This window comes from Enoplosus armatus, chromosome 9 (assembly GCF_043641665.1).
Source record: "Enoplosus armatus isolate fEnoArm2 chromosome 9, fEnoArm2.hap1, whole genome shotgun sequence".
NCBI classification, from domain to species: Eukaryota; Metazoa; Chordata; class Actinopteri; order Centrarchiformes; family Enoplosidae; genus Enoplosus; species Enoplosus armatus.
In genome coordinates this window covers 9,936,961-9,946,570 of record NC_092188.1, presented here as the reverse complement: position 1 = coordinate 9,946,570, position 9,610 = coordinate 9,936,961, and positions in this window count along the sequence as shown.

Sequence of the window (9,610 nt, the reverse complement as noted above, 5' to 3'; positions counted from 1 at the left end):
GCGTATAAAAAAACGACTTTGCATCAGGACATACCATTTTCAGAGAGGACGGACACATTTATATTCAAGTGCTTTCACTATTAGACATGAACTCTATGTGACCTCAGAAGGATTAGTCAGGCGCGTTTGATTTTTGGCACTGTGGAGTGCGGTGTGAGATGGTTACTTATTGGCGGATATCAGTTAGACAGAGAGATGTCTCATTTGCTGCCTGGGCGGGAGAGAGTGTCTCAGATTTCTTCCCCATCTGGGTTAAAAATCTGCCCTGCAAACACAAACTGTACATGAACATAAATGTACACCCACATACATCGGGCCTACAGCATAAAGCACAGGGACACACACAACGCCGCTCCCTCTCTTCCTCTGTTTCTCTCCCTCTCTTTAGTTTTCTTAGTCTCTCCCCTCTGCATCCCTCAGCCTCATTTGGCCAATTAGTAAATTAGCAGTCACTCTCTCCCCACATGAATCACAATATGGCTCAAGAGTTCTCTGGACTGCAGCAGAACAAACTGCCACTAGGAAGCCCCCCAGCCTTAACACAGCAATGGACCAGAAACATTTAGTACAGTGTGTGTACCGTTGTAGCTGTATGTACATTATCTTGTGTCTGTGAGCTTCAGCCTCATATGAGATTACATCAAAGCATGTGCTATTTGTGAAGTGAGCCACGATGGATGTCTATATCATGCTGTGATTAGTCAGAGTTGTTTATAGTTCTCAGAATATCTCTATAGATGAAGGTCAGTAGTCATTATTCAGCTTCGCAGTGGTGTCTTAGGCCATGGCATGCTCTGCATTTCTGTCCTTGTGTAGGTGATGCTCTTGGGCTCTCAGCTGTACAGTGAGCGAATGCGTAATTTTGCTCCTGAGAAAGCAGGCAGGATCCCTCCTTGAGGAAACAGCAACAACAACAGAGCACATGACCGGAGCTCTGAGCCAGCTTTTCTTCCCCTGGCGCTCTCCCTCCTCCCCCGCACACACAGCGCTGCGGCGCTGGATACCCCCCTGTGGTCATAGGGGAGCCAGGCTTAGCTCAGCTGAGGAGAAGGACCGAGGAGAGAGTGAGGAGGGAGGGTGGGGAGATAGAGAGAAAAAAAAGAGGGAGCAGCGCAGCCGTGCGTAACGAACAACCAAAGATCTGCAGCGGCCGCACTGTCAACTCCAGCTCTGACTGTAGTGGCTTGACGGCTCCCGCTGAAGTGGGAAGCATTTGAGCGTCATCTGTCTTTTATACTCCAAGTGCCCTGCAGCAATAACGCCGAAGGACCAGGGGCATGGTGCCTGTTTACCATGACAGCTGCAGTAAGGCTGGTTGCCATGTTGGGGTACCGGCTTGGATAGCAGCTCTCTTGCAGCGATATGTGTAGATGTCGGTTTACTGAGCTCAAGAGTTCAGCAAGAGCACAGCTGAGGACCAGAGCCCAGATGGTTGGGAGAGTTTGGTCGAGGGAAATGCAGCTAAGTGTATCTCAGGACATAATCCACACACACACAGCATGAGTTGCTGCCAGTAACTTGGTGAAATGGCATTCCTAATCTACATGCCCCTGTTATCGGCAGGCCTGACACGCCTCATTAATCTGTTTAGGCATGAATGTGGCTGCCATCCTGTGCAGGTCTCCATCACTGATGCAGGTTAAATAGGTTGCAGCAGTCATTGGCGCACCGACTGTGGTAACTAAAACTCCACAGCATGTATTATCATAAACCTGATCACTCCCATAAACGTCCTAATGACCTGCTAAATATATAATGAATATTTAGACCTGAAACAGGGATTCTGTTAAGATGAAGGGAAGAAAATCTGCAGAGGCGGAGGAAATCAACCAGTGTACAGACATTGTATGCAGGAAATCTTTATTTTCTTGCTCTTGATATTCAAGGGAGACTTCCCGTCTTTGAGAACATGGCCTTTTTCTTTATCAGCGCTGAAGTGGTTAGTAGCTGCAGATAACACTGAGACAATCAGCGCTGGTTGCGCACTGATGCTGAGTATATCCACAGTTGCACATAAATTCACACACACATTCACACATACCCACACACACAGAGATCAAATTGTAGGGATGAAATTCTCTCTTTCATAGCATTATGTTTCAATTTCATAACACACTCTGTGGCTGAGTCACATTGTTTACAGAAACACCTGCCATCATGTGCCCACACACAGGCCTCTTTCTTCTGATCTGCCACATACACATACAGGCTGAAAATGATATGTGCAAGGGCACACATACACACACGCATATACATTTTAATCAATTCCCCTCCCTTAATGATGCAGGATGTAAGCTGGCTTCCAGTGACAAGGGAAACCATAATAGCACACAGTAGAGAATATGACACAGAGGCACTCACACTCACATAAATCTGAAGGTAAAGACCTGCTATATGTTATATGTGCTACATGGGAGTCCTTGGATGTATGAGCATACACACACATAGACACACTTCATACAGGTAAGGGTCATCAGGTCCCACCACGTCTCTGAGGTACTACATCACTGAGTCATTCACCTTGAATGTGTTCATGTGTACAAGGCTTTTCCAACCTGGACAGAAGCCAATCAATCAGCCTCCACCTCAGTCTGCCAGATTTGCCAGTTTACAGGCAGACTGCGAAATGGCAAATGCGGAACATGGTGTCAGTTGTTGGCTGAATGTGTGTAAAGGCATAGTGCAAGTGGGAGTGTTTGGTTTTTTAATTTAATGGCAGGGAATCCCTCCCTGTAAGGCAGTAGCAAAACAGAGTGATGGGACAACAGTGGTGAGGCAACAGTGGCGTCTATACATATATATTCACACCCACACATGGGCCTCCGTGCACACAAATACAGCAGCAAGAGCAGAATCATATGAGAGGACGATGTAACATGCATCAACACATACATACACATGAACACACATACACTCAAGCTGTGTACTGATTGAAATTTTACAAAATTAGCTATATGATACCTAAGTTTATGTATCAATACCAAAATGATCAATATTTCCCAATATTTTGAGAATATTATATATATACATATATATATATGTATATATATACATATATATATATATATATATACATGATTTTCAACAAACCCTTTTTTCATTTAACAATAAAAGTAAAAGTTCTCAAATGTTTAATGTTGTCAAAACACATGCTGCTGTGCAAGAACTTTAGCTGTATTAAATTGTCAAACTTTTGATTGAAGTCAGGAACTATCTGATCAACATCTGAACAAGCAAAAAAGAACATGAATGTGACCAAATATTTGATGGCCGCTTTCAGCACTTGACACTTGCGATACTCTGCGCTATAAACACATTTCAGTCAGTACCAGAAAAATGTGTATGAAGACACACATAAACACACACACACACAATCAGCTAATAGTGCTTACTGAAACGTTAAGTGGTGGGTCCGCAGTGGCAGCTTACTAAAGCTAACTTAGAGAAAGTGAAGGGAGAGAGAGTCTGCTTAGAGGCAGCACAAACCAGTGAGAGTTGTCATAATGTCCCACATTCATATCTATAATTTCACCACTGCAGCCTGACCCACAGCACCTAAATTATACAGTGATTAATGCTTCCAGCACTCACAGGTATAGTGTGGCCTGGTAAGTGGATACAGAAAAAGGCTTCTGATGTGTAGCTTTCAGCACAATTATGGGTAATAGCATTATCAACACTACATCTAGAAATGTGCCCAACATCATGGTGCTGTAACAGAATCACTAACACTGTGTTTGGCAGCTGTAGAGATTTGCTCTCATTGAGGCATACATAAACTGTGCACTGCACACACGAGCTGAGTCACAGACGAAAATACAGTTTGTGGTTATTTTGCAGTAGATCTCATAGCCTGTCCCCGTTGATGAGGCGAAGAAGAATGTGCACCTCCTCATCAACTGCTTCTCAAGGCCTTTGCTCTCTGAAGGGGTGATGGATGCAGACACCTCATCTACTGTACATCACAGCCTGTCTTCACCTGACCCAGTGACAGCGATGGTGAGGGGAAATTGTTAAAAGGGTCAGTACCTTTCCTAGACTCTCAGTTTAAAACATGACCCAAAATAACCATTGACATACTGTACCTACTGTGTGAGGAATTTATTTTCAGTAGATTCTTTGTAGACTGAACCTTTTATTGACAAAATAAAAAGTTTTAACCTCACCCTCATTTTCCAACTGGGTCTGAATTAACAGCCTCAAACTCACACCTGCAGTATTTCATTTCTGCCTGCATGTATCAGTGTCAACGTTTGCCAGGATGCTGCTTTCTCGGCCTACAGTTTTTCATGTCTGGGTCTTTGTGTTTAAATAAATTTTAACCCCCAGACCTCAAATAACAATTGATATCAATGTTAAGAATGATGTAGGGTTAAGTGTTGTCCTTTCAGGGGATAATAAAGGTTTATATTAATATTGTTACTACAAAAGAAATGCCACTATAGTACAGTTTACTGTCAGGACCCTATGCAGTATGTACTTTGTCAACCTGCTGGGCACAGACGTATTACTGCCATACTATGGCAGTGTGTGGGTACAAACAGATATCACAGCCTGACCACGGAGCACACTCCCAGATTTGATGGAGCTGGGAGAGATAGTGTTTCCAGGGGGCAGACAGATACATCAGGGCTACTCCCGTACAGACACAGATCCAGTCCTGCTGCTCCTCCTGTTGATCTCTGCTTGGCAGCGTGGACTGCAGTTGAGAAGGCCGATCAATAGCACACACTAAAGCCATTCTCGCCCAGGATAAACACAACCACGCCTCTAGACCGGCAGCACCCCTGCTGAATCTGTTGCTTACAAGAGAACCACAGGGCACACAAGCTGCTTGAAAACTTCTCTTGAGTAGTGTTTATTTAAACATTCATGTTCGATTATAGTACATTCAGCTTAAGATAACATTTGCAAACTGAAGAGATACTCCATTAAGTAGATCAATCTCTCCTAGATGTGACTGACAGGCTGCAGTGTACTTTGGATGTGTACTTAAACATATTATCCTTTATCACAGCTTCTCATCGCTTATCCCTGATTAGAAAATGTAACTGCTATTACTAGAGCAGCCTTTTTGAATTCTTAAGCTTCTGTATAAAAATGAGCATCAGTATTCAGGTGGCTCACAATCAGATTAATGTGGCACCTTTCCAAAGCCTTCTGTCTTCTTTAATCACATTATTTCCAGCAGCTGTAGTCGTTGGGCTTGTAAAGTCTCCTGTCTTGACCTGAGTGTTGACAGAGGATCCTAACCTCCTGTCCTGCTCTGCAATCTGTCAAATACTGTAATCTAAAAAAGACGGCCCGAGCTGCTGTAACGCTGTTTCTGCTGTATTCGGTTCACACCTGCCTTCCTAACTGTGTCACGTAGTACTCTTTCTTCTGCATTTGCGTATTATAGATATTTTTAAAATCCTCTTCATCAAGAATTTACATTTAGAAAAGAAAAGAACTTCCCTGGCTTTGACATGCATGACCCCTGTAAAGGTTATGCACTTTTCAGAGTGACGTAAAATATGTGTTCAGACTGATGCTTCACTATAAGCATGTTTAAGAGCCTGATGTGCTAAGTGGTTCATTAATATTTAATGCCAAAGGAAGTCTGTGCTTATTTTTACCTTTGAGCGTGATAAGACGTGCAGGACCTGAATATGCACTGCAACATATCTGAACTATATTCATGCAAACAACTGACTGTTTACCAAAAATGATTATTTATGCTACCCCTCCAAGTCTTTCCCCACTTAGCAGCAATCCTGATGTTGATTTACTTAACATGTCATCTATGGGTTTTATCCGGGAGGGTCCTCACCTGAAAACTCCCATCAATCCCACACACCCTCGCCTGCACGTATTCACCCCTCCCTCTCCCCCTCTCTCTCCATCGCCATCCGTCCGTCTCCCCTCCTCCCTGCCTGCCTGCACTGAAATTCTTCCTCTGCTGCTCGTTCCTTTATCTCTCTCTATCCCTATTATTCATGCAAATAATAACAAACTGTGAAAAACGCCCCTGACAATGGTATTATCCCTTGTCTCTTCTTCCCTATAAATAAGCACTATCACAGCGTTTCCCTCACCCGCCTCTCTCCCCTCTCCATCCCTCTCTGCCTCCTACTCACACACATATACATACTGCCAAACAGCATCATAAATCAAGGGATGGGAGGAGGGAGGGCAGCGGGTAGGTGGGGGATGCAACCGCACACACAGTAGCACATTTTAACACATATTGTCTCTGACATCTTTCCCGTACACTGTGTATACAGCCTCTGTGGCCATACATCCACGGCTTGCTTATACACTGCACTGAAAGGGAAGCAAACAACTCACACACACACATATACAAAGCCTGTCCGTAGCCTCCACACAAACCCTCCTGCAAGACCCCCTTCCTCACCCCGCCCTCCCCCAAACCCCCCTCTTGCCCGCAACGAGAGAGGGAAGAGAAGTGGGGCTTACTCAGTGTCCTGGAGCCGATGCATCCCATGGTGTATTCACAAAGGCCCTGGATACAAGCGAGGAAGTGTTACCCAGACACCGTGCATTCTCCCTCTTCCTCCTGCGACTCTCTTTCTCTCGGCTCTAGCTTCTTTTTCTTGCTCTCCTGTGCTCTCTCTTTTTCTCTCCCTCCTGCGCTTGCTCGATCCCTCACTCTCTCCCTCCCTCCCCCTCTCTCCCTCTCTCTCTCTCTCTCTCTCTCCCTCCCGCTCTCTCTCTCTCTCTCTCTCTCTCTCCCTCTCTCCGGTGCAGTGTCTTAGAAGAGATCCGGTTAGTAAGTCAGTATGCCTGAGGGAAATAGATTGGGACTAAATAAAGATGTGAGGCATTATTAGCATAATGTTTTTTTTAATAATAGGTATCAATATCACCAATATGTTACCTGTAACATTAGGTTACAATCCAATTCAATCTGCAGCCATTATTAAATTTACCTAAACAACGTGAATTATTGGGAGTGATAATCTGTAAACCAGGAAGATCAAAACAACTGCAGGCATTAATCTAATGAGAGGTTAAAGCAACAATTAGATTGACTGTGTGTGTGTATTGGGTTGCCACTACAAGATCAATAGCACAGTGCCGAGAGTGCCAGGCTGCCATTGTTGTAGATATCTCTGCACTGCTGTAATATTGTTGAGCTAAAATGGGGGATTCTCTCTCTGTCTCCCTCTCCTGTGTGCGCTCAGCCTAACAATGCACTGCAGCGGTTTCCTCCCGCCTCACCCTTCTCCATCTCCCTCTCGATCACCCTCCTCCTGCCTCCCTCATACTGATCGCTCAAAAAAATACACCAATACTAAACAATCCTACAAAAAAAAAAACAGAAGGGTTTTCCTTCACAGTCAAGCCTCTGCCGAGTCTCCACCTCCTTCTCTGTCGTCTCTCCGTATTGATCCGCCCCTCTGTCATCGCTACGCCTGTATCTCGCTTTCTGCTCACTCTGATCCCCAGGTCTTCCTCTATTCCCTCTTTTTGTGTTTGCCTCCTTTCCTTCTCTCCATCCCTTCTTCCCTGGAGAAAAAATGATAGGAGTGTCTCTTTTATCTATCTCTCTCTCTCTCATTTGACTTGTATCTATATCTCTAACACCACCAAACCTACACCTTCCACCTTCCCTCTCAATCCTCCATGTCTCACTACAGTTTTATATAAACACTTGCTCTCATCTTTGCTTTTTTCCCCCTGTCTTTCTTATTCCTCCTCTGTCTGGGCAGCCCCCTGCCCCTCTCTTTGCTGATTACATATTTATGTGTGCTGTTTCTATAAGTGTTTGCCAAGCAAATGACGCAGGTGCAGTCTGGACATTGAAGAGGAGTGTATGCGTGTGGAGGTGCATGTGTAGTCACTCATGTTGTCGTTGTTGACTTTACATGCAGTACACATTGAGCGAAGAAGAAAGAGAGGAAGAGAGCATGACAGATGGAAGGACAGAGAGACAAAGACATGGGCAGATGGGGGGAGTGATGGGAAGGGAAGCAAAGAACAGTTGAGTCATGTGCGGGAGAGGTGTGGAGATGATGCTGTGTGAAATAAAAATTAGCACGTCAGAATGGACGGACAACAATCTAATCACTTAGTTTAACAATTAAATAGAGAGATGCATGCAGAGGTATGAATATGATATACCAATAAACGGTTTAAAGTGGATGCGTGACTTGCCAGACATAACAAATCATACATAATCCAGCCAATCCACTGTGGGTTTATATTTAGATGTGTGTTAGTTCTCTCTGTTGGGTTCCCACTGGGACAGAGGAGATGAGGCTATAGGCTGCTGCAGGGGTCAGCTTCACTCAGGGCTGTTGGCTTGGATACCCTGAAAGTGGTTGGGAAAAATAAACATACAACTCCCCTTTGATATGTGTAATTGCAGACTGAGTATATTGTCTGCGACCCTTGTCTCCCTCTTCTCTCCGCATCATCCTCGGTTAATCTCAGTCTATCTATCCTGCTCTACCTGTCGTTCCTTGTCAATACGATTCACATTTGGTTCTTGTTTTCTTTACAAATTCTTCTGTATCAAAGGTAGGACATATTAAACCCCGTCTCAGGTCAGATTACTGAGAGGCGCACACACTCACACACTAGAGCTGCAACTATTTTGATCGATTCACAAAAACGCCAAACATCTGACGGTTTCCAGCCTCTGAAGTGGGAGACTTGGCTGCTTTTCCTTCTCAGTTACATCACAATGAATTAAATATCTTTTGGTTTTGGACTGTTGGTCGAACAATACATGACATTTTACGATGTAACCTTGAGCTCTAGAAAATCGTGACCAGCATTTTTCACCGTTTCCTGATGATTTATAGACAGAGCGATTCATCAGATAATTGAGGACATAATCTTCACATTAATCGATAATGAAAATAATCATTAGCTGCTGCCCGATCACACACACTCCCATGCTTCATATATATGTACAGTACACCTGTGACAACCTGGTGATCTATGATATGGAGTGTCAATGTGAGACAAGGTCAACCACAGAGGAAAGACATTCTTGACACTAATCTCACTCATGATACATGGGCCATTCACAAAGATGACTGCCTCTCACCATCTTTGCCTGCTCCTTTCTAAGTATTGCACACACACACACACACACACATTCCCACAAATGCTAACAAAGCATGTGCAATGGCATGAAACCGCCATGACACAGGCGACTCCCATCATGTTCCTGTTAGCACGTCTCTTGTTTTCTTATCTAGGGTGATGATGCTGCTCTGAATGTAAATGCAGCAGTCCCTGTTCAATATTATCTCGGGGACCCACACACACCTCGTTCCTGTAATCAGTGACTTTCATGTACCTGTCACTATCTGTCTATCAGCTCCTGGCTGTTATGTAGGTTGCACCTCAAGGATAATGAATAACATCTTTAATACTGTCTGGTTCAGGCACTCTAAAGATGAAAGGAAATGCCTGTTTCCAAAGTCATTCTAAATGTGGGCAAACCATTTTCTATTAAAAACAAAACTAGCTCAGACTGGTTTAACTTCCTATAAAAGGTGCCATTTTTCCATTTCCCGTTGTCTTTACTTCATCACTGCCCACTGCTTTCCATATATCTTTACTCTGTGCTCTGCTGAGCTTAACTGCTGCT